We start from the raw sequence: 26,105 nt of genomic DNA, 5'->3' as shown, positions 1-26,105 counted from the left end.
TAAAAAAAAAAAAAAAAAAAAAAAAAAAAAAAAAAAAAGTGAGTGTCCAGCAGCTTGAGACTTTATGCATGTAAAGGTCTGCCCTTCAAGATGCATCAAGGGCAAGAAGAGCATTTACAGTATGTACAGGTCTCTCCAACCTTTCTCCAAAGGGACCACGTTTGTAGCCACAATCTCAAGACAGACATCTCTCTAGCCAGAAGAACCTTCACACACCAGGGTCGGCACGGAGGCAGGCCAAACTCGGAACCGAAACCTCCAATCCCTCTTTCCTAATTCATTCAAAGCTAAATCTAATGTATTGCTTCCCAAACAACTTCCCACACATCTCTATGCCTCTATTACAGTTCTTCATTGGCTAACTCAAATGTCACCAACTTCGGAGGTTTCTCTGGCCCCAGACCAGCAGTGCCATTTCTTCTCCAACTCTAGGGGCGGAGAGGATACACAAAGTCCTGGTCCATTCCGGGGCAACCTAACTCAGGGCCTCAATTTAAACACTTCTACAATGGATTCGCAAAGCCCACTAATACAAGCGCAGAGACGGCGCAGGGAGTATGGAAAGGAAGTACTTCCCAGAGAAACCTAGGAAGGACTCTTGAAGCTTGTTAAGGTCTGAAGACAGGGATAGGTGGAAGGGGAAGGAGTCAGATAGGAGGCCACGGGCCCATCTCCTGACGGAGATTAGGTGAAGACCTGGGGCTTTAACAGAGGTAGGAGCACGGCCGGGCGTCTCCTCTGTAATCTGTCTCCTACAGGGCCCCGTACTGGATGAGCCCTGCACACTGGCTCCCACTCCTCTGCAGATTATTTGGGGGCTCCAAGTCCCAGGGTCTAAGCCCTCACTCCCAAGCCCCGCCTGCCGCGGCCGTACCTGGTCGGAGTCTTCGTTTTCGCTGCTGTGACAGCACCCCATTGCTGGCGTAGGCAGCACTCAGGACCGCGCCAAGGAGGAACTGCGTCAGGAGCCCTTCCGGTCACGTGACCTACCGGCTGCCTCTTACTCCGTTCCCCTCCCCCCTGGCTATCGGATCCCAGAGCCACAGATGAAACCCCAGCCCCGTGACTACCTTAACCCAATATTCTTAAAAGTTTCTTGTTATAGTCTAATATGTTAGCAAAATAATGCATATTGTTTCACACTTAAAACAAATACTGTATCTTCCTTGAAAAATGACAGAATTTATATCATGTAGAGTCAAGAAAAAGAAAATCAATCCAATATTTCAAAAGAGCAAATCGACTTCTCATTTAATAGGCTTATGATTTATACAACATGAGGGAAAACATCAGAAATAAGTATAGAAAACACAATTACTAAAGGAAATTCAAGAAAATAAGTACATTTGGGAAGCCCATGTGAAAAGGTGTCTTAAAACCTCTTAGAATACATCACAATTTTAATTAAACATACCATTTCTACACTGATATAATTTTCAATATATGACTAGTACTTCGATGCAATAACATAGGAAAAGATATAGTTTGGTTTTGGACAAATATAGAAAAGATAAGAGTTGAAGAAGTTCAGAGTCGTGTGTGAACCGGTTTTCTTTGGACAGGTGGAGCACCTGCGGAGGTTAGACCTCATTTATCCTGCACGATGGTGGCCATCAAAGAGCATGGCTGGTGCTGTCCAAGGGGCAGGACACCACCTGTCCAGCACCAGCAGCATCAGCAGTGCCCCAGGCAGTGCACGCACTTAGAACAAGTTTGGAAGTGTTGGATCCTTTACACAAATGCCCAGCTGACACAGTGCACTGTGTTTGGAGGGGGGGTGAGTACCCAATATTCTGATCATTTTGATTGCACTATTATTTATCTGACACTCTCATATTTACATCAACCCAACTGCTGCATTGTCTCACAGTATCTTACTGAAAGCAATGTTACGATGAAGCTGTTGAACAAAGCACATTTATGATGCCTGTAACTTTCATGTGACAAGCTTTCAGTGAAGAAGTCTCGCATTATTTAAGGATATATCAGTAAAAATTGGAAAAATGTAGTGAGTCTATGCAAGCATATCTTTGTGGGCAGAAAACACAAATCCAAAAAATAAATCTAGGGACTTTTTGGTGTGTGGAAATAATTTATCAGGGTCAAATGGCGTGCATTATAAGTCATTTAAGTTAAATTACTTGGAAGGATAAAGGGGGGTAAGGAGGCAAAGTATCCTCTAATTAATTTATTCATTCCTCCAAAACACATCATGAACTTCTATACTCCCAAAATCAACAGACTGCTATTGATTTAAGCAATGAAATAGGGGATTCCATTCTAGGTTTTGGCTCCGGAACTGAAAATCCACTATCAGACCAATCACCAAAGGAATATATTCACTTCCTTAATTGAATTTAGAGACTTTTAGTTCAGCAATAAAGCACGAACAATAGCCATTTGGCTAAAATGTTGATATCATGTTTACATATTAATAAAAATCACTTACAATGTCACTTAAAAGAGGTAAATGTGGCTTTTTTGTTTTTTCCTTTCCTAAGCTAAACCCTGTCGACCTTTTAAAAAACTGGTGTCTGAATCCTTCTCGTCGTGGAAAACGCTCCTGCTCCTGAGGCAGTGTCTGTCTTCTCAGGTGGCTGATGTATTCACAATTAGCCTTTGGGCTCTTCCTCACTGTCTTGGGCCAGCTCCATGGCAATGCTTTCCTCTGCCTCTTCCTGTCTTCCTGGGTAAGACTCCAGGTTCTTCTACCCTTTATATCACCTTAGCCTTCCCGTGGTTCACAGCAGGATACACAGGCAATTGAGGCGCAGTCTCATACTTCCCTCTTCTCTCCCCTTACGAGCCCTTTCAACTCCACTATATTATTTTTATTATAGTCAGATTGATTACTTGTTGGCTAAGATAGAATAGCATCTCACTTTTTATTCTTCTTTCATTTTTAGTAAAAAAAATAGAAGGAGAAGAACTAATTTTCACTGAGTACCTCCCAGGATTGAGGAAGAGGGCTGGATATTTTATTTATTTTTTTCTCACATTAGCTCCACAATGATGTCATTATTTTGTTCACTTTGAGAATGTGGTTCCAACTAGAATTCAGTCTTAGACTGCTTGTATGTTATCCTGCCATCTTTCACTCCACATATGTTAGTCTTCTAGTGATCAACAGAGGAATGATGAATTTCTTACAAAGGAATATAATTTGGAAGATAATTTCTCTCAGAAGACAGAGCACAGACTTGTGGGAGGAGCTGGTTCAATGAATGAATATAATACAAATTAGATTAAGGTAAATGGGGGAAGTCCTTTACAAACCAAACAATCAATAAAGCTTTTCCTGGTAGAAGAACGGCTTCCTCCAAGGAGAAGAGGGCCTTTGAAAGCAGAGTGCTTCTTTGTCAGGTAATATCTGCATACGTTGAGGGGAGGGTGGCTGGGGAGCCCTTGGGGATTAGAGGCCCAGGTGCACACAAGAAAGCAAGAACGAGTCATGGAAGAAGGTTGTTCATCCTTAAAACTGAAGTGCAGGCTCAGGGTATAAAACGCAGGAAGATGGATTTGTAAGTAGTACTACGTGTGGACAGGAACAAAATTAGATTGTTTAGTAATCCTGGGTCACACCTTTGTAGAGGCATTAGCTTAACCTGAAGCTTCCTGCGCTAGGCTAGCCCGTCCTCCTAAACAGCAATAGCTACCCTTGGGGCTACCATTGTTCACTGTTTTGTTCACACCAAGCCAGGGCTCTAGTCACCTGACTTCCAAGTGAGGGCTGCAAAGTCCAACTTGCACAGAGCTCAGAGAGGCTATTTCTATAGCACCCTCAAGCCTTGTGCTTATATGATAATTCAGGAGTTTTTGTTGGTTGTTTACGTTAGACACAATTTACTGCGGCATTTTATGTAAATTCAAGGGCATATTTTCAATAAGCAGGGAAAAAAGGTTTTTCTTTTGACATTTATTGCTATTTGAAATTTAGATACCTTTAGGAATAAATTATAGTTTCACTCCAAAGAAACTACGTGGTTTATTGATACTTAAAGCCTATTAAAATCTTAACATAAAATAATTTAGACTAAAACTCACTTTCCGAGGATTTAGAAAGATGTCTTTGTAAATTCAAGTCAGAGGCAGGATTTCATTTCCAAGCAACATAAATTTCCTTGATTACCAATTATGCAATCTTATTCCTATAGCAGCAGGAAGAATTATACTGTCACTGTCACCTCTTGACTTTTGTAGTGCTGTAAATGCTTGCTAAAAAAAGAATGAACTTTAATCCATGTTTTAGCATTTGCAATATTATGATTTATCTAATTTTAAATAACTTTTCTAAACCTTCATTTTCTCATTAACTTACATATTTGATTTTAGAAATATTAGGAGCTTATACTTAATTTCCCTCCTTATTTAAAATTTTTTATAAAACTAGTAAGTATAGAAAAAGGTATATAACCATGTATGTTTTAAACTCCTGATAACTTTTACAATGTTAACCACTTAGCATTGCCTCTAATATATCCAGTTAAATAGCAAATTTAGACTAAGACTTGAAACTTCCTAAGTTCCTGAGACTTCTTTCTTTTCAGAGCACGTTTTATGATAAAAGTTTTTTATAAAATTTTATACATTGAATAGTCACTCTGTTTCTTACATTCAAATATAAGATAAACATCGACACCAAGACATGCTCAACCAATAGAGAAGTATCAGGAGAGATAGGATTTCTCAGCCTTGAAGAATTGTAATATTCTGTAAAAGTACTGACCTTTAAAGGAAACTTACAGTGCACAGAAACATGAAATGATGTGAACATATTTAGGGGGTCTAGCTACACAAATTTCCATGGGAAATATTTTTATTTCAACATAGTTTCTACAAAATAGGTAGTATACATCGGATATATATAATTACAGGGGATGTTTCTAATTTTACAATTTTATGAATGCATGTATAGCCTGATGAAACACTAAAAGATAAAAATGTTTCCTTTGAATCCAAGCAGTGAACGTGACTAAGTTACTTTGTGCTGGGTCTACAGTTAGAGTTTTAGAGATACTGTATATAGGATGTATTCATTTAATCACCTACCTGTACATTCACTTGCTATTTATTGAAGATCATTATGTTGATGTGATGCTGACCATTGCAGTTACAATGACTGAGTTTTTTTCATTTCCAAAAAACAAGATCACCTTATAAAGACAAAAGTGTGCCAAGATGTACCAAACTCTGTTCTCCATCTTCTAACTGCATTTTTATCTACCAGTTCACACAAAAAAATACAATTATATTATTTCCTCTATCTAATGTAGATCTCCTATAATTATACTTACAGGCATAAACTTGGTATAATTATGCAAAATATAAAGCTAAAGTACATTGACAGATGGGTAGTTTATCTGTCCCCCAAAAATAAGAGTCTATCTGAGTGAAGAGAGTAAAATCAGTGATAATTATGTGGTTATTGCATAGTAAAAACTATTGTGGTTACAAAAAAGAACAACATGTTCTTTTAAATGATAATGAAAACTTTAGTGCCTGACTCTATCTTCTATAATATTTTCAACTTTCACTGAAAAAAAAAAATAAAAGAGAAAAGGGAAAAATATTTTTGTGCTTTCATTTTTTTCCCTTGCATGCAAATGAATCAAGCTATTCTTCAATGGGTACATAAGAGAGCAAATTGAAGACTTAACCATTAATAAAATAAGACAAGAAACTTCCAAGAAGGAGGTAGAAAATGGTAGAAAATCTATCACCTTGTAATGAAAGGAAAATCAAACTAGATGTGAAAAAAATGAACGTTAGTACAAGAATAATGAACAGTGAAACCTAACCATAAAGTGTTTAACACTTGCAACTACATAGTGAAACTATCAATATACTTCTCTGACAGGAAATACTAGAGAGACTGAGTTAGGCCCCTTCAGTGTACAAACTAATACCAGAGGCTGCGTTCTGAAATGTTCATGAATCCTGTGAGGCCACTGGAATTCATTTCAAAGAGTCGTGATTTCAGTGGCCACTAAACTCCCACTCCAATATTTTCTGTGCCACCTGAAGCTGCTTGCTTAGCTACCTGTGGGCTTTACTTCTTTGAAAATGTGGGGGACTGATCGGGACCACCAGAGGTGGTACGTACATATTCCTCCTATTGTACCCACACCATGTGCCATTCCAGGGCCCCAACTGGGAACCCAGAGTTGGAAGGTCAATTCCCAGAAACAAAGAGGATGGACTTAAACATCCTCAGAGGCGATAACTATCAAGGTGTAGAAACATTTGATGGCATATTTCAATAAGTGGCATATTTCAGGCTTCATTCTCAGAAATTTTTAATATCCTTTCCTGAGTTGTGTCTTTAGGGATTTATAATTTTCCAAAGTCCCTAGGTGCTTATGGTATATTAGACATTGATAACTCATTTTGATCAGAGACTGGTCAAAAATATGAAAGCTTGAATTATATATAAACAACACCTGTCTTCAGAGAAAGAGTTTCATTTTGTATAAACAAAACACCTCTGACGAAACGAGTTGGGGGCCACACTTGACATGGCTATGGCAGTTGGGGCATATGTAATATTAAAAATATCAAACAGTACATGATGTTTAAGATAATATCCTTTCTTTTCTGTGTGTAATGGACACACATCTGAGAAATGCTTTGCGAAACTAGGTAAGGCAAGAGGCTGCAAATGGACATAAGAGGTTGTTCAGCAGTATTATTGCTCTGGGTACTTTATAATTGTCTGTATCAGATCAGATCTATTCAAAAGCTGATATTTTGCTACCAAGACTTTTTTTAAAAGCAAAGAGATCCTTAAAGGAAATGAACATCAATCTTCTCTCTTTTAAAGCAGTTCAAAATAGGTGACCTGTCCTAAGTTGTAGAATCAGTCTCAAGAGCTCATTTTTAAAGAACGATGTGGGACTTTACAAAAGAAAAGGAATAAATGCTTCGCTCATTTTCCTTGTTTTCTCCACTCTGCCAGTACAAAGGAATGAAAATAAAAGAATCCATTTTTGCATTATTCAACTTCTATTGCACATGCAAACTTCAAACTTTGTGCCACGACAAGTGAATTTAAGAAGCTTCTATTTCAGCACTTATACTTTATAAAATAAATGGTGGTGGTTTTCTAGATGGTAGCTCTCTATCATCGAAATTACTTCACTCTGTAATGCCCGTTGCATTGGCAAAATTTGGAGCCCCTCACCTAGGATTCAGTCCCAGGTTTCCTTTTCATTTTGTAATTTCTATTCTATTAAAAATGTAAAGCAGATTAGATTACTCTTATGGTCAAAACTGTTCAATACCATACTGGCTCAGTCAGTATAAGAGTCAAATCCCAAAAATGGCCTCTCTGCCTACAAGGTCTTCTCTCTCCAGCCTTTTCTTTCTTCACCTCTCGTTTCTTTCTTCAGATGCAACATTGTGGGCTTCTTGCTTCTGTCCTCAAGGACATTTGGGCGAAGACACCTCAGAGCTGTAGCCTTACTATCTCCTCACTCTTCTGATCGCTGCTATTTATTACTCTCACCCCTTTCAAATTTTCCCCCATACTATATTTTTCTCTGAAGCTGCCTCTAGACATACTACAGCCCCATTCCCTGCCTCCCAACTGTCATTTCTTATCCCCTTTGTGGGCTTTATTTCCCTCTAACGTACTTATCATCAAATGAATATCAGGCATTATATATTTCTGTGAGAGAGCTTTGCACTTTTGTGTATATTCTGTGTGCATTACACTTCTTGTTTTTGCCAATAGGGTTTAGCAAGAATCAAATATTTGTTGACAGTTAAATTCGATGTTTTTTTCCCTCAGATAAGATAACAAGAGTTGGGCCTCATTCAAAGTAGTTTAAACAGCAATATTCTATTTGAATAATTATTCATATATTTGAAATTCAGCTTTTCTGCAGGATCCTTAGGACAGGACTAAGAGTGGTGACTGTTACATAATCCATATTTCCCATAGTCACAGTTAACCAGATAATAAAAATTCTGCTCCCCTATTTAAACAATAAAATACCAAGCACCTACTCAAAAAGGAGGACCTAAATCAAGTAACTAAACAACACAGAATCATAAACCAAGATTTATTGAAACCAAGACAGTACAGAATCATAAAGAAGAGATAAACATTTTTCTTGGGGAAATTTATTTAATATTATTTAATACTAAATTATCATTCCCTCTGCCCCAGAAAGCAGCACATTCAAACACTTAAGATGGCGTTCGTGGGCCAAGGATCTAGCCCAGTGGTTCCACCACCTGCCTCGAAAATGTAAGGTCCCAAGTTCGATCCCCAGTGACCCCCCCAAAATGACATTTGTTTGCAATTTAACGCTTTCATAATCTGACTGAGGCCTATAATACATGCAGATTGGATTCAAGGTAAGGAGCTATTTCAAATATATTGACATATACATAGTTTATTATGCCTGAGCAATAATGATCCTCTCAAATAGGAGAAATCGATGAACTGCTTCATGGCTAGGTGGGAGGACAGGGGACTGACAGGGCCATGGTAGGAAAGTGAGCCACTGAGGGCTCCAGAAAGAGCCTGCTCTGTGATACCACCTTTCAATCTTTCAAACCAGAAATCTCTGAGTTCTTTTGATTCCTTTCCATCTCTCAGCCTTGCAAGGAATGGGTTACAAAATTCTATCACAGCTCTTTTCCGTACCAGCTATCTCCTAACCCATAGCTCAGCGCTCAGGACTTACCCTGTCTAGGTTGCACTTTGGCGACAACTTCCTAACTTCCTGTTCCCCGCCAGTGCCGCTTCATGCCACACCTCATGTCACTGTCACACACCTCCCTCTGCCTACACAAGAATCTGTCACACAGGACCCAATTCACACTTTGCAGTGTGGCCTACAAGGCTTCAGAATTTGAAATACCTTTTCCAGTCACATCTACTACATTGGCTTCATGTACATCAAGATCTTGACACAAAAAATTGTATCAGAGAGTAGTGGATTTAAGTGACTATGGGACTTCATTTTTTTAAACATGCAAGCTTAAGGAAATATATTCACAATTATCTTGTCTGTCACTCTTATTTAATAATAATAATGATTAGAAAAATTTTTGAGACAAGGTCTCACTATGCAGTTAGGTTTGGCCCTGAATTCACTACGTAGCCTGAGCTGGCCTTGAACTTGTAGTGATTCTCCTGCCTCTGCTTCCCAAGTGCTGAGATACAGATGTTTGCCACCATACCAAGCCTACTGTATAGATATAGACAGGAAAAACAGTAAAATAGTCTATCAAGTTCAAAGATCTTCCGTGTTTAAGGAAAAAAGTAAATACAAATAATGTATCCATGTGTGAACATTTAAAATCCAATCAAGTCATCTGAAAGTGTAGGGAGATTATAGAGTTAGAGGAACTTACACCATATATACAATTAATATATACAATTATTTTAAAGGTCACTTATCGATCTGAGAGTAATCCAATATAATTCTGAATGAAAGAGCCTGTTGATAACTTGGCTGATTATCCCCAAAATTGCTTAGGATTATCACTCTATTATTGGATAAGCATCTTTTAACCTTAGAGAGATTTCAAATTAATAACACAGATTCAAGAAAACAAAATCAGTTGCATTAATATCTTGTGTAGATGTTACATATGTTGTTATTTTGCATACTAATACATTCCCATGTTTTGCACTTTTCATATGATTAAATGGAGGAATGTATAATTAAATAACTAATTTGGCAATGTAGTTTAAAACAGAAAAAAATTAAAGCTTATATATAGCATTGGAGATTGTAAAACTCAAGAAACCATATATTCATGTATTTTAATTACTCAAATACTTAGAACGTTTTGTTATTCATTTCAATGGAAAACTTCAAGAATGTAAATCACTTTTTGTGATTTGTAATTGAAGCTCACGATGTTTGGACAATTTAACTGTTTTAATGCATACAAATGCTATCTAAAGAATGAAAAGCAATTGCTAGAGCAGAGAGAAGAGAGAAGTGAGGAGACAGAGTAGGAAAGGGTGGGGAGGAGAAGGGGTAAAGACAGAGGAGAGGAGGAGGAAAAGGAGAAAGAGAGGCTTAAAAGGTTAGAAGCTTAATAAGGAAAAATATTTGACATAACTTTCATAAATTGCTTATTAATTTTTAAAGCTAAAGGAACTCCTACAGTGTTTTCTGCTCACAGAAACATGTTTCAGACATCAAAAAGTCATTATGAAACAATTTTTAACTTTCTTTTGCAAAGTTGTTCCTCTTCCCATGATCTTTTAAGGAGACTTTTCCACAACATCTGCAAAACTACTTTTTTCTCTCTTTCAAACTCTGTTTTTTAATGCAATAGGAACTGTTTAAAATCTGATTTGTATGATCATTGTGTATTCAAATATAGTTTAACTGGATTAGTTGCGTTCTTCCCGCTCTTTTGTGCGCTACGTGATTCTCTGCTCCGTCCATTCTGAAGCACTTGCTACTTGTCCTGTGACACTCTCTGCTCCTTCCTTTTGCCCTTCGGGAGCAAGTGTTAGAGCCAAGCCTCGTTCACTCCTACACCCGGGGTGGCTTCCTTCCCATTCTTCCTCAGAGTGCCCATTCGCTGTCACTTTTACTCTCTACCATTTATTTTTTTTAATTGAGCTTACTGGTACATTTTAGGGATACAGTACAGCTACATTCATTGTTGGGATCTTGTACCTCTACATGACAGGTCTTGGTTCTCATTTTTTCCCCTTGTCCCTGTCCTCCCTTCACCCGCTCTTCCCCTCTCTATCTACAACCACTTTATTTCCATCTTTTCTTTATCTCACATTTTTTTCTTTCCCCTTATTACCCTTCCCCTACCCATCCCACCTTCCCTACGCCTTTAGCCCCTTTCTGCCCATTTCACATTGTCAGTTATAGTACATAAGATCCTAATGAGATAACTGACTCTCTACCATTTAAATCAGTATCACAACTGCATTTCTTCCTTTTGAGCCCAAGCCCTACATTTCTTTTCTTTTTCTTTTCTTTTCTGGGACTGGGGATTGAACTTACAAACTTGCACTTGTGAGGGAGGCACAGTGCCAACTGTTTTAAATCAGTATCACAACTGCATTTCTTCCTTTTGAGCCCAAGCCCTACATTTCTTTTCTTTTCTGGGACTGGGGATTGAACTTACAAACTTGCACTTGCGAGGGAGGCACAGTGCCAACTTAGCTAAATTCCTGGCCCTCAGTGCTGTAGTTCTGACTACCTGCAGACACAAATTTTGAGATGTCTTACATTGCCAAAAAATGTGGTTTTTTTACAAAGTCAAAAATTACTCCTTAAAAAACAATTTATTCTATGGTTTTCTTAATTTCCAATGGGAATAGCATTATTCTTATAGTATCCTACGATTGAGAATGTGCAATTCTCATTACAGTTCCTGGTCCCTAGCCATTTCTCCCTATCCTCAGAACCTACTGACAATGTCTTCATGTTTTTGTCTTATTTTTATCCTCAACTTCTGGCCCTTCCCTAACTTGTGTGACCAATGTCCAGTCCACACTGTCACCCATGTTAGCCATAGGCTCTTCTTCCTGAGCATCACTGCACCTCGCCATGAGCTGCTCCTCTGTAGCTGCTGGTCTACAGCATAGCTTGAGGCACATGGCTCCACTGATTCCCTGAAGTACAGAGTCCAAACTGTTTGGCCATAACATTAAATGCTCTTGCCTGATCTCACGCTAACTTTCTAATCTTACTGCCCATGACTTCCTTTAATGGCTACTCTACTTCAAGGTTTGGAAAAAGCTTACTGTAATGATCAAAACAACAAATATTTTAGGCCTTTGGTGTCATATGGACTACAATTTATTTCAGCTCCACTATTATAGTGCAAGAGTAGCTGCATATAAGACACACACAGATGTAAGAGGCTATGTTCCAATACACTTCATTGGGAGGCTCACATGGTGCCCACACCTGCCTCTAATCCAGTCAGGTTTTCTGATCCATTACCTCAAATGTAACTACATTTTCACTCTTTCACCCTCACACCTCAAATGTCCCACCATTCTCTGAATTTGAAAGTCCTATGTATCCCCCATCTTTAAGAGTTTCTTTAGAAACTTCTCTTAATATTCACTTTCGGAGGATACATTTCGCCTTGACACTTCAATACATGTTCTGTTTGTTCACTCATTCATTCAACAAGCACTGTAGATGCTGACTAGCCTGCCACTATGTCAAGGACTAATGGTACAAAGAGGAGGAGACACTTTAAGAATAGGGAGGGAGCCCTAGGGATGTAACTCAGTGGTTCTGCTGCCTGCCTCGAAAGCACAAGGACCAGTTCTTTCCCTGTAACAACAACATCAAATAATGGGGAGGGTTGTGTAAATGGAGGCGAAGTAAGAATGTGAGCCAGTGTGGTAAATTCTAGCTTTATGTATGACATACATTGAAAATATTAGATCATATTTATATTTGGTTAATACGTTCAATTGTACCTAAATTTAGAAAGCATTAAAATCAATAGGTAGGTAGCAACATAAAAATTATCCCTGTATTTAAAAATCAAATTTAATTTTTTTATTTTAAAAGCTTTATTACTAAGCATAAAAGTACTGTTTTAAAAAATAAGACTGAAAGTCTTAAAGCTCAAATGTCTTTTGATTTCTGTCATATCATCAAATTAAACATAAACTATGTTTCATTAAGTTAAACAGCTGCTAAAAAAATGTACCCAAAAGACAAGATAGAGTAAACATTTTCTTACCCTTTATCTACAAGTATGATAATTTTACTTGCGTTCTGCCTCTTCATGACAGTGGGGCACTATATCAGTATTTTGCAAGCAAAATTTCCGGAGACATTCTATTATCAAATATTATATACTTACTGAAACTTTTTAGTTAAAGCAAAACCAAGCAAAATAAAACATGTTTTTTTGTAAGCACAGGAGGGTAAGTAGAAAATAAAACATGATTTTTAATAAGCATAGGAGGCTAAGTAGATCTACCTTAAAACAAAATAATAAATTTCTCTTTTATATAATCAATTATGGGGGCTATCATAATGTGTATAGATATTTACATCTCTATATTCTACCTTCTCTATTAGGTCATAAGTTTATAAACACTAATGAATACACAGGATATCTTTTAAAATTTGTTTTTTTTTCTTTCTACAGTATCAATAAAAATATATGTTAATGGTTATAGAAACAGAATACATTAAACATATACTTTCTTATTTAAAGAAATTATTATGAGGTCTAAATTTAAAAAGAAAACTTTATTAACCATAGATGTTAAATACGAAAGTGCTTTATATTAAAAATCTTCATCTACTTAAGGAAGTTTGCAAGATATAAGATCAAGATTAAAAAATCAAGTATATTTTGTATAATGCAGCACTACTAAACTACCTAAAAATAAGAGTAACATAATTTTACTCACAACAGTATTAAGAAGAACAAAATACTTAATAAATTCAACAAGAGTAAGACATATGTTGATGAGTAAGCCTGGCATGATGGCCCTTTTACCAGGAATCCCAGCAGTCTGGGAGTCTACAGCAGGCAGATTGCAAATTCAAACCCAGTGTGGACAATTTAGCAACCTAGTAAGACCCTGACTCAAAATAAAAATAAAAAAGACCGACAATGCAGCTGAGTGAGAAGACACTGGGTTCAATCTCCAGCGGCTCAAACTAACAAACAAACACTCTGTTGACAGAAATCAAAGATGTTCTAAGTAACAGGAAGACATCCCTGATTTGAATATTTAATAGTAGTAAGAGGATGATGCTGCCTGAATGATCTACAAATTCAAAATTCAACACAATGCTTATCAAATCCTAGGTGCCCACTGTGCAGGTTGATCAGCTGACCCTGAAGTCCACACAGAATCCAAGAGACTCAGGATGGACAAGATGATTTTGAAAAAGAACAAAGGAGGATTCACATAGACTGATTCTACATTTACCGCAATTTACAATAATCAGATGATGTGGTACTGGTATCAGGAGAGACATATCAAGGGACTTGAACTGAGAGTCATTTTTCCACTTGAGTGGGTTTTAATAAGGGAACCACAAACGTTTAATGGGGGAAAACAGTTTTATCAACAGGGACATTCAGTATCTTTCTCCTGAAAAAGGACAAATTTGGGCCACTGGTATTGCACATCATATAGGGATGTTAAATTAAAATGGATAAAAGAATTAAATGCAAGAGCTAATACTATAAAAATCTCAGATGAAAGTTTTAAAAAAAACTCCTCTTTGTGACTTTGGATTAGGTAATGGTTCTTTAGGTATATCAAAATTTCCTACTATAAAAACATATATAAATTAAACTTCAAAAAAGGAACAACTTTTGTTTTGCAAACGATGCCACTAAGGATGTGAAAAGACAGTCCACACAATAGTAAAAAACAAACTGCATAGCACTGACCTGAGGAGGGACTTGCCCAATATATATGAAGAAATTTTGTAACTTCAAAGTGAAAATACAAGCAGCTCAATTAAAAATGAGCACAGAATGTCGGTAGACTTTTCTCTAAAGAAAATATAGAAATGGTCAATATGCACATGGAAGATGCTCAGTAGGTATTATAACAATATAAATCAAAATTATAATATTATTCACATTTACAGGGTTTCAATAAAATTATAATAACAAAAACAATAATGGATGATAGGAAACTAGTTCTGTGAGGATTTGGAAAGATTCAACTTATGTTGCTGGTAGACTTGACAAAGAGTACCATCACTCCAGAAAGCAGTTCAATACTTTCAGAGTGTGAATCACACAGTTTCACATGAGTGATTGGTCCTGCTCCTAGTTATAGACCCAAGAGAAATGAAAAATATTTTCACACAAAAATGTGATCACAAAAATGCTTTGCAGTCTTATTCATAAGAGCCCCAAACCAGATATTCTGCAAATGTATGTAAATTAACGCATAAACAAAATATGATATATTCGGGTTATGGAATATTATTTACCAATGTAAAGGAATAAAGTGTCAATTCATGCTACCGGAGGGATGGTTCTTGGAAACACAATGCTAAGTGAAAAAGCTCATCGTGGTTTGTTGGTTTCCATTTAATTAATAAAGACAGAAAGTAGATTAATGATTTGCAGAGTCTGGAGAATGAGGGAAAAGAGAGACTGCTATTGGATACCATTTCTACTGAGGATGAAAGAAATGTTCTTCAAATAAATAGTGGTGATGAAGAACTGTGGATAGTCTAAAAACACTGACTAGTATAAGCCAAAAGTGTAATATTATGGTATTTGAATTATATAATAATACAATACAATAGCACTGTTATATTTTAAAATATCTGAACTTGTTTCAAGAAGTAGAATGTTTCTTTTTCAGCAAATAACAAACAAAATAAAATGGCCACACACTAGATTTTTGTGACACATACGTGACATCTCTTTTGAAAAAATAAAGTCTATCTTTAGATTCTAACCCCACAGCAGGAGCCAGCCTATGCATACAGCCAGCCTTATGCCAAAGAACTAGAATCCTTTGAATATACTTCAAAGATTCCCAGTTCATAACTGGTGAGTGAAAGAAAAACAGAAAAAGACATGAGTCTTCACACTCAGGAGAACGTCAAGTGTCCATGAGCAGGACTCAAGTTCTCTAAAATCTTGGAGAAATGAAAAGTGATATGAAGTAAAATTCATAAATTATCCAAAGTCCTTATTTCAGTCAAAGACTGTTTACTTCTTTTTTATTAAATCTGCTAGTAATTGCTCTGGGAAGTCACAATAATGGACAGATTCAAGTCACCTTTTGACTTTTCTCACTTTTTCAAATCGCTCTGATACCCTGAGTACCAGTTACAGAACTGAAAAGGTAAAATAAAAGCATAACAACGTACAAAAATAAAAACTCCAAGAAAGCAAGAAAAAAATATTCAAAAGTGCCTTGGTAGTAAACAAATGGCACAATTAAGATTTAACTGTATCTAGAACACTTTAAATTTAAATGTTGGTTTTATCATTCACTATCAATGCTACTGCATCTATATATTCAAAAATGCTAATCATAAAGACTTTTATTCACATTGCAATATTTAAAGATTCTCTATTTAAAAAGTGAGAAAATTCAGTGAATTTTCCTACATTAAATTCTGTTCATTTTCTTTTTTTCTTTTTTGGTACTGGGGATTGAGCTCGGGCCCTTGTTCTTGCAAGGCAGGCTGCAGAACCACTGAGCTAAATCCCCGAACGCCACTATCCATTTTCTATTGTTTATATAACGTATTTAAATTTAGAGACAGCATGGATCTATTTTATAATTTTCAAGGACAGAAATCCAGTGTTACCTCAGTAGGCTAAAATCAAGGTGTTGGCACAGCTGCACTCTTTGAGAAAGCAGAAATTTTATTTCTTGCTAATTTGAGATGCTGACAGTCTCTTTATTCCTTTACTTGTAGCCACTACATCCATCTTCCAAGTCAGCAGTGGCAGGGCCAGTCCTTTCCGGGGCACTTCTGTCTGAGCTTCCCTTTCCTTGTTCCTTCCCCTTTGGAACTCACATATGCTGGGCTCAGTCAGCTATCCATAATAATCTCCCTCTTTCACTATTAGCTGATTAGCAATCGTGATTCCATCTGCCACCCTAATTCCTCTTTCTTATGAAATTCCTCTTTCCCCATTATGTTTCTCCTGAATGTAACACATACATAGGTTCTGAGAATTGAGGTATGTGCATATATGTGGGATGAACTGTATTCTAGTTACCAGAGAATATAATCATTGTCATAGGAAAATGGCTAGAATGTATTCTTATTCCTCAAATAAAAGAATTTTTAATTGGAAACACTCCATTATGATCATCACTAGCTTTTCATACAGAGACGAGAGAAAGACAATGGGCTAATTTGTGAATAAAATATAAAGTAGAATTTTTATTCATCCAAAATATAGTATGTTTTGATTACCTTGTGTCCCGTTGCATATTATGTACTTGATATATAGATATAAACAAAAATAGGCTCTGCCTTCTGTGGGCTAAACGCCTAGAGAGAATAACTGTGTAATAACTGCAATTGCTAAAATATACGTACAATCACAATTTACAGTCAGCACTAAAAGGAAACAAAGAGCACCCAGTGATAGAGAAATGTCTGTGCAGGACGGAGAAAGAGCCAAGGGGTGGATGAACCTGAGTGGCGAGAGGAGTAAAGGATTATCTGAGGCGGTAATGACCAAAGGGATACTGCAATTCACAACATGGGACAGAAGAATCCCTGGGCACAGACAGCATATTTTTTGTCAGAGAGGCATCTTTGGTTAAAAATTTAGCAAAAACAAACTACAGACATGGAGCAGGAGGCCGGCAGCAATCATCTGTGAAATAAACGTGAAGAAAGTGAAAAGTACTGGCTTCTACCTCTGCTGCCACCCAGCTCCAGCCTCCACTGCTGCAGTAGCCTCTGAGCTGGTCTTTGCACTCCTGCTGCTGCTTGGTGGCATCTGTCCTTACACATCAGTCAGAGTTGCCTTTCTTTTTTTTTAATAAACAGAAAAGCCAGGCAAAATAACTCCTCACTGAAAACCCTGGAGTGGCTTCCCATAACCTGCATGAGGAAATCCAGTCTTTCCAAGGTCTTGGGAGGGAGGTCCTTCGAAATCTTCTCAAGCTGCACCCCAGCCCCCTTAAGCTTCAAGAGCACAGTGGCAACCACATCTGTCGCTTTATAGATGCTGCCCCAGCGCAGAGGCCTTGGGCTGTGTGACCTACTGATGGGCACTGGCCCTGTGGCCTATGCAGCCCAGAGTGGCTTTGGCTTCTACTTGGTACCCTTCTTCCTCTGCTACAGTGGTATTTTTATAAAATCTGTCACCTAACATGGTCTTTGCTCGTCCTTTTCATTACCTTCCTGCCTATATTGTAGGTAGCTAAATTAGATAGAAATTAATACACAGTCAGGGAGGGACTGAGCTCACAAAGAAGTCAGCAGAAGAATTGTGGCTGGAGGCGCATCTGAAGAAGGCCTCAAGATAAAGATGCACAGAAGAGGCTTCCATGCCTCCCTAAGGAATAAGCAGTAACTTGGAATTATTCTGTAACTAACACAACCTACTCAGGAAGTCCAGAGAGGCATCGGTCACCCGCATGGGTGACCCGAGCAACCAGACCTTTGTTCTTCCCATGTACCCTCGCTATGGGACCTGCTTCCCTATTGGATCAATATTAGCTGAGCAGTTACACTTGTAATTCTATAGGTCGATTGTAGTTTGGCCCACATTGTACCCATGCTGTGAGCTTGCTGTATAAAATACCCTAATAAAGGGCCTCTGTGCAACCCACTACCGGGACCCTTCCTGTCTCTCAGGAGCTATTCCTATTCCCAACAAACCTTTCCTACTCTTAACCGGCTTTATCCTTTGGAATTCATTCTTCACTTTCAGGGTAGGTAAACTCGGCACATCTGCCATTGATCAGGCTGGGAGTTATATCACCTATATCACCTGTATGAGAATGGAAGTTCTATGAAAGCAGTCAAATCCCCTGAATTGTTCCACAGTGAATCCCCACCACTTTCATGGTGGATGGTAGAAAATCATTAAATCGATTATTTTTTTCCTGAACGAATTAATGAAAGCAGCTTTTAAGGAAATTTAAAAGGCTACTTCTAAAGAACTACGCCTTTAGGTGAGATTTAGGGACAGTATGTCTGGATTCTGATCCTAATTTCAAAACTACCTTCGATGTGCATTGTGTTTTATCTATGGATTATTATATCGAATCATTATTAACCCTTATTTTCAAATTATTTTTCTGAAAAATGAAAAATTTTCTTTACTTATCATTAAAATATTAAAAATAATACAAGAGAATATATGTGAAATGATACTGTAGCACCAAAGTAATATAAAATTTGATTATTATTCTGCTCCCTTGGTATTTTATAATTCTGACTTTTAGTCTTAAAAATATTAGATTTGATAAACAACACATAAAATACAGTGCAAAAATTTTACCTTTGTGTCTCAAAATCTTAAAATTGAGTCTGCAGAGTTAATTTTTCTTTACTTTTTGTTAAAATTCCGAGAGGCCATTCTTCTTTTGTTTGTTCTTAAGCAGTGAAGAGACTTATGGGCATATTCTTAATTCAGTAATTTAAAAACTACCAACCTCAGTAAAAATTTAAATTCTGACCTTAGTTAGAAACTGAAGCTTCTCCCTTCCCCAGGTTTGGATCGGTTACAGTGAGAAATCTATAGCTGGGGAAACAGAGTTGGCTTTTTCCCCACATCACCAGACCAGCTATCTCAATTCTGCTCTCTCAGCCTCCAACCTGGCATTGTCGGTACTCTCTAGATTACAACACAGAAAGGCAGGAGAGAAAAATAGATTGGGACAGTCCTAATTTTATTGTTGCTGGTCCTGGGTTTACAACTTTCATGGGTTCCTCGCAGACCAACACCCTCCTCCACTTCCTCCTAACAAATGTTTTCACAGGTGTTCCCACCACACAGAGCTCACATTCATCTATTCTAGTTGCCTGCTTTGTCCCCAGTCCCTGGGGTGTAAGCAGTACCTCCAGATTCTCCTGAATGACGCCACTGTCTATGCCCTTAAGAATGGGCTCTAAAATGATTCAGACAAGGCCACTTTCTATATGGCCTTATGTCTTGTCCCTGGGACACAGCATAGTTGCTCCTATAAATACTGATATTTCAATTAACATGATATAATATCAACCTCTTCCTCAATTGGTGATCAAAATAGTTGGCCCATCAATTGCTTATGCTTTTCATTTGCAGGAATGACTCAGCTAGTAGGCCACTAGGTTGTCCATGCTGCAGGAAAGATCTACTGTGCTTCCCAATTAGACTTCTTTTACACTCATGTTCAGCTGAGGTAAGGGCTGACACCTGCTCCACTTCTCCTTGCTGGAGTGGTTTGGGTGTGCTGTAGTGGAAGGATCCAGGACACTAACAGTTCTCCCAAATAAATCAAAACATTCTCTAACTCTTGGCATGCTAATTTCCTTTATGTGCACAGGGCATTGAAGGATACTTCTGAGTTTTATCTAAAACCTTTTCATTTTCTATACTGATACAGTTCTATTACAAAAATTGTGCCATCTTATGTGTGTATGAGTGTGTGTTTGTGTGTTTGCGTGTGCATGTATGTGTGTGAGTATAGATCAAGTTGAAGTTCTAACTACTTTGGAGTGATTATTACCATGGTTTTTGAGCTAATTTCTTTGCCAATTGTTTTTTTCATCTTCAAATTCATCTTGCTGTAGAGTCATCTTCATTAAATGCCACTGTGTGCATAACTTACTTGCTTAGAAGGCCTTAATGGCTCTCCTTGCTTACTGGTGGAAAAAAAATCTGAACTCTTCTGGACCTTAGTTAGCTTGTCTTACTGTAAAGGTTATGGCAGTCATGCTAAAGATTTCCTAAAAATCATGCAAATCTTGGAATAAGGGGGAAATGAAAAGGAAGCATTTCTTTCCATTTCAAATGGTTACCCCAAATTTGATGCCCTATTTGGCGGTGTGTTGAGAGACCTCCCATGTTGTGAGCCTCCTGTCCTCAGGCATCTACATAGCCACCTCCACCCAAGTGGTGACAAAAATCTTCTCTTATGTAGACCTGATTGCTGAATAGATACTTCACTGAAGTTCAGGTTCTTAGAGTTGTTTATGACTAAATCTTTCAATTGCATTTTCAAATAGGTCTCATTAATGATAATTATCTCCTCAATGGAATTTATAAAGAGAGAGCCATGCTAAAATACTGTGCATATGTGCATGTGTGTGTGTGAGCACATGCACCTGTGTGAGTGTGTATCTGTGTGAGAGAGAAAGAGACAGAGACAGAGAGACAGAGAAACAGAGAATGGTGATACACTTATGCTGTTCTGGTGTATAAAACCCCACATTGGGTTTATAGAACATGTTTTCTCTGTCCTAAAGCCAACACCATTATAGACCATATGTTAGTTACCTCTTTACAAAATGAGAATGTTGTAATGTTTCTTAATTAATAACTTCCCAGTGATTGGATGAAGTGGTTCTTCAAAATGTTCACAAACTAGTTAAAGTTGTGAGATTAGGAAATAAAAAAGAAAAGAGAACAGAGACAAGCTTTCCTAAATCTTGTAAGTATAAGAGAACACCTGCCCTCAACTACTGAATTTTATTTTGTGAATCAAAACTTGTTTTTATGTGTTCCTACTCTACAGGCAAAAATGGGCCTTATCTCTCTAGTTCCTGATTTGACAAATATTCTTAAAATCCAATGGAGCTCTGAGCAGTACAATGAAAGATTAGATAAAATGGAATCCTGAAGAAACTATCAGTTATTTAGTCAATTTTAATTTTAATAACGTTTGTAACATTCAAAATCTCAACAGGGGGGCCAGGGATTTAGCTCAGTGGTTCCATGCCACCTGCCTCGCAAGTGCAAGGTCCTGAATTCGATCTCCAGTACCAAACAAAAACAAAAACAAAAACAAAAACAAAAACAAAAACACAACAGCAGCAACAACAAAAAACTCAACATAACTATTTTGGGGGACTCAGGATAGCCTAATAATCACAATAAATGTAAGTTCTGAAAATGAGTGTGAGGGAAGGGAGATGCTGTGGGAGCACAGCGCCCAGACACCTGCTGGGGGGCAGGTTTCTCTGTTAGATTACGTCCTTTAGATTTGGAAAATCTATGAGGCTTTTGGGGAAGGATTAAAAACGTCTTCTCATAGCCCAGCACGGTGGTGCATGCCTCTAATAACAGCACTAAGGGAGGCTAAGGCACAAAGATCAAAAGTTCAAGGCAAGCCCGGGGAATTTAGCAACTTACCAAGAACTTTTTTCAAAATAATAATTTTTTTAAAAAGCAGGTTGGAGTTGCAGATGTAGCTCAGTGCAAAAGCCTTGGTTCAAGACCCAGTACTGAGAGAGAGAGAAAAGCAAAAATACAAAAATCCTCTTCTTCGCTTCTTAGCTTCTTTCACTAGAAAGCTTACATTGATATAATAATTAGATTATATGCCAATATTTAAAGCTTAAAGAGGTCTAATCATAACTGTGTTAACCATACTTCTGCTACGACCTTACCCAAATAAGTTCACATAACAATTTAAAACCAATAAAGAAACCCATTTCTTTAAAATGACAGGACAATTAATGTGCCTATAAATTACTTAAACTACTATGTTCTTGGTGCAATTTTTAATGAAGAATAGTTATACACACTGTATTTCATATTGCATATGGTTACGGTTATAAATAAGCTAAAAATAATGACATTTTGTTTGCACACTTCAGTAACCTCAGGTCTGTGAATTGTGGAAAAAAAACTCTTTGTGTCCTGTGTCTCAGCTCGACATAGAATCCCTATCATTAACTGCCTGAATGTAACCTGCATTTTAATAACATTGCAAAACACAAGTTCAGAAGAACATTCACCACAGATCAGATAATAATTTTATGCACACAAAACAGGACTCTTCTGAACTTCCTTCAACCAAACAAATTCACTTTAATGACTTGAAACAACTTACAGTTGACTTTCATGCTCCCACTTCATGGCAATTAAGATAAGCATATCTCTTTATAATGATGTAGAGTCATAGTCAGAAATCCACACCAGCCTACTTCTGAAGGATAGAGAGGCTGGTTTATCTGTGTGGCTGTATCTGACATTGCTTTTTCAAATAACCCACTCTAACACCTAAAAATACTGATGAAATAAAAATATTTCGCAACATTTAGAACTCAAGACTGCCGGTCAAGTAGATGCCGAGATGATGGCCCACTCTCTCTACGGGCTGAAGCAAATACATGAAGGCAGGTGAAGTTATTTATGTAATCCATATATATATATATATATAATACATTTGGAATTTTTAACATATGCGGAACAATACATAATGAAGGCATCACAAACCTATGGGAAGGAGTGGATTTTTCAATATAGAGAATACTGTTCAACCCTTTTAAAACAAAAAGATCCACTCAGTTCTTTATAGAGTATTATATCCTCCCTCCCAAATCTCAGATTAAATGAAAAGATATTTGTAAATATTCAAACCATAAAGGAGTTGGAGGGAAACCTGCTTTTTGCTGAGTAAAGTCTTGTCAGTAGAATAAAGAACAAGACAAGTGATTTGACTGCACTGAAATGACTACTTTCTGTAAGTCAAAGCAGCAAGTTGAAAAGCACCATATTTGTTAGAGGAACAGGACAATGAAACAAGACAGAGAGTAAATATCCTCAGGATGTAGTGATCTTAGAAAAATTGATAGAAATATTAGAGTTGTAAAATATAAATGAGAAAATAAGCCTGACTTTTAAAAGGATGAAAATGCATGCTTATTTGATGCAAATGATAACAAATTCAAATAGATACCATGCTTTCCCCTAGTTACCAAGTTTCACAACAATGGGACTTCTTAGCCCTGGCAAGTGGATGAAGACATTGTATTTTTGTACTTAGCCATGATCAGAACTGCTTGTAGGAATAAGAAGTGGGAAGACATTTTTAGAAAGCTGTTAATGTTTCTATAAAAGTTTAAGGGCTGGGATACAACTCTGTTATAGAGTGCTTCTGGTTTGCCCAAGACCCTGTTTTAATACCCCAAGCACCACAGAGAACAAGCAAATGAAAAAACCCCAATTTTTAAAAAGTTATGTACATTATTACAGCAATTTCATTTTTGAAAATCTATTCGTTATATTCAACATACTATTTAAAAGGGTTAGAAATGGAAAATAACAAATATTTTAAAATATTGAGCCATTTGCCTAAGTTTAGTTTCATGTTCATCCAGTTAGAATTTCAAGTTCGTAAAATAAGTAAAAGCACCAAAATATTTTTTAAAAAGACTTTATTCAAGGTAGTAAGAACATGGATAATTTTTCTTCTTGTTCCTCAAGTTTTTTCCAAAGTATTCCTATATAATTAGATAAAAAATACTTTAAAATTTTTTGTTTATCAAAGTGGAAAATACATGTTTATAATAGTGGAAAAATAATCACTTCCAATATAGTTTATGTTTTCTTCTTGAATCAGCCTAAAACTAAAATCTACAGAGATTTAAATTATAATCCATAACAATATCCAAAACTGACTTCTTGGTTAGAGAACGATGATTCAATTTTCAGAAATTCGCAAATATCAAATGTCTTAACATAAAGTAGTGCAATATTTGACTATAAATAATAGCTGATGCTCTAAATTCTTTTTCTTTTGGCTTAAGTTTATGTAAATTGTTTTAAGGAAGTGGTAACTGCAAAAGCAGTTGTTCTTTAGCTTCTAATAAACAAAATAAATGTTTAGATAATTTTTCTTCTATTAGTTTAATAATCTGTTTTTCTCTTTTCAGTGTTTTCTTGGCAATGTTTCTAATAGATGTGCTTTTATTAGTAAAATTTGATCTTATATAATAGATTTCATGTTTCTCTTCATACTGATTTTACAGAACATTAAAATGATTTAGAGTATAAAACATTTATTCCCAGAGTAAATTAATTCAAAATTGATTTTGTAATAAACCCTACAGACATACATTTGAGCAGAATGCTAGGAAGACCTCATCCTTCCAAGTGCGGCAAAGGATCAATGCCTTTCATGTCGCAATTCTAAAGCAAGCATATATTGTATCTAATAAAAGATAGAATAATTTTATAGATAACAAAGTTGTAACAAATACTTCCTCCATAAAAAAATGACTTCACTCAAATTGTCCCACGAAAAGCAACAAAGAAGACCACAAATTTTGATATCATGTGGGCAATAAGCTTTTTTAAAAAATAAAGCTACTTACTCATTTAACTTGCTTTACTAATGTCAATGGCAGCAGCTACATACATATTTTAAATACACACTCCAGAAACACTGCTATAATTTGGATCTAACATGTCCACCATGGGTCCGTGTTTTAAAGGCCTTCTTGACTTGACACAATATATTGGATGCTCTGGAACCATGGAGAGGCAGAGGTCCTAGGTCACTGTGAGTTACTTTCAAAGATGGTCGTCCCTCAACATATTGAGGACATACTCCTAAGTGAAATAAATAAGTCACACATATGCAAATACCGAATAGTTTCTCTGGTGTGAATAAACTGCAATAGTACACAAGATCCTAATGGTATAATTAATAGTGTGAAATAGGAAGAAAAGGGCTAAAGGTGTAGGGAAAGTGGGAAGGGTACGGAAAGGGAATAAGGGAAAAGAAAAGAAAATGAAAAAATGGAAATAAGGTGTCTGTAAATGGGGAGGGGAGGAGGGGGTGAAGGGAGGGCAGGGACAAGGGGAAAAAATGAGAACCAAGACCTGTCATGTGAAGGTACAGGATCCTAGTAATGAATGTAACTGTATTGTATACCTAGATTGTACCAATAAACTCAATTTTCAAAAATAAGAAGAAAAAAAAAAAAAAGATGGTTGTCCCGCCACACACACACTGCAGCCTCTGTGAGGTTCACAGAGTTTGCTCTGCCCTTACTTTCACCATTTACTGCCTCCTGAAAGCAATGGAACCCACTGACTACGGCCTGACATTTCTTGACCTGTGAGCAAGGCAAAATAACTTTTCCTCTTAAAGTTGATTATCGCGGCTATTATACTATAGTAGGGGAAGGCTGATATGAGTGCTCAGACAATAGTTAGTAGAATCAGCTCCACTGCAAAACAATGACGAGCTGTGCACTTACAAGGGGCAGTCTAATTTTCATTATAAAATGAATTGGGAATATATAATCTCCGAACCTTACATGTGATAAATCCATTCACATTCCTTGTGAAATAAGCGATAAAGCATATAACTAAATATCTTAGTTATTTCTTTCCCATGTTCAAACATCTTGATAAAGGTTTTGCATAAAAATATTTTGAATATGTGTCGATGGTCATTAAAACATGAAAAGAGTAGTGATATGACTTATTTTACCCTAGATATGACATTTATTCTGCAAAATAATTTTCTTAACATTTGCAATTAATTTCATTAATTTTTAGCAGACTTGTGACATTATTGCCACCTTTGACCTTGAGGTTCAAAGACCTATGGTCCTTTGTCACCTCAACTTGTATTAAGAAATATTTTTTGGGCCAGGGATTTAGCTCAGTTCTGCTGCGTGCCTTGCAAGTGCAACGTCCAGTGTTCAATCGCCGGCACA

At 36.9% G+C, this 26,105-nt stretch overlaps 1 protein-coding gene and 1 long non-coding RNA gene across 2 annotated transcripts in view; both read right to left on the bottom strand.

Moving 5' to 3' along the window:
* LOC104850623 overlaps positions 1-945 on the bottom strand; it is a 55,926-nt gene extending 54,981 nt beyond the window's left edge. The window contains exon 1 of the long non-coding RNA XR_777027.1: positions 875-945. This is a non-coding gene — a long non-coding RNA (uncharacterized LOC104850623). The remainder of the gene's footprint in view (positions 1-874) is intronic.
* Grid2 (glutamate ionotropic receptor delta type subunit 2) overlaps positions 1-26,105 on the bottom strand; it is a 405,281-nt gene that overhangs the window by 177,785 nt on the left and 201,391 nt on the right. The gene's annotated exons all lie outside the window — the stretch shown is intronic.

The sequence above is a fragment of the Fukomys damarensis genome, unplaced genomic scaffold (genome assembly GCF_012274545.1).
Source record: "Fukomys damarensis isolate Sample0158 unplaced genomic scaffold, DMR_v1.0_HiC HiC_scaffold_32, whole genome shotgun sequence".
In the NCBI taxonomy this organism is placed as follows: Eukaryota; Metazoa; Chordata; class Mammalia; order Rodentia; family Bathyergidae; genus Fukomys; species Fukomys damarensis.
The sequence above is the reverse complement of the archived record's forward strand: the minus strand, read 5'-3'. Positions and strand labels throughout refer to the sequence as shown.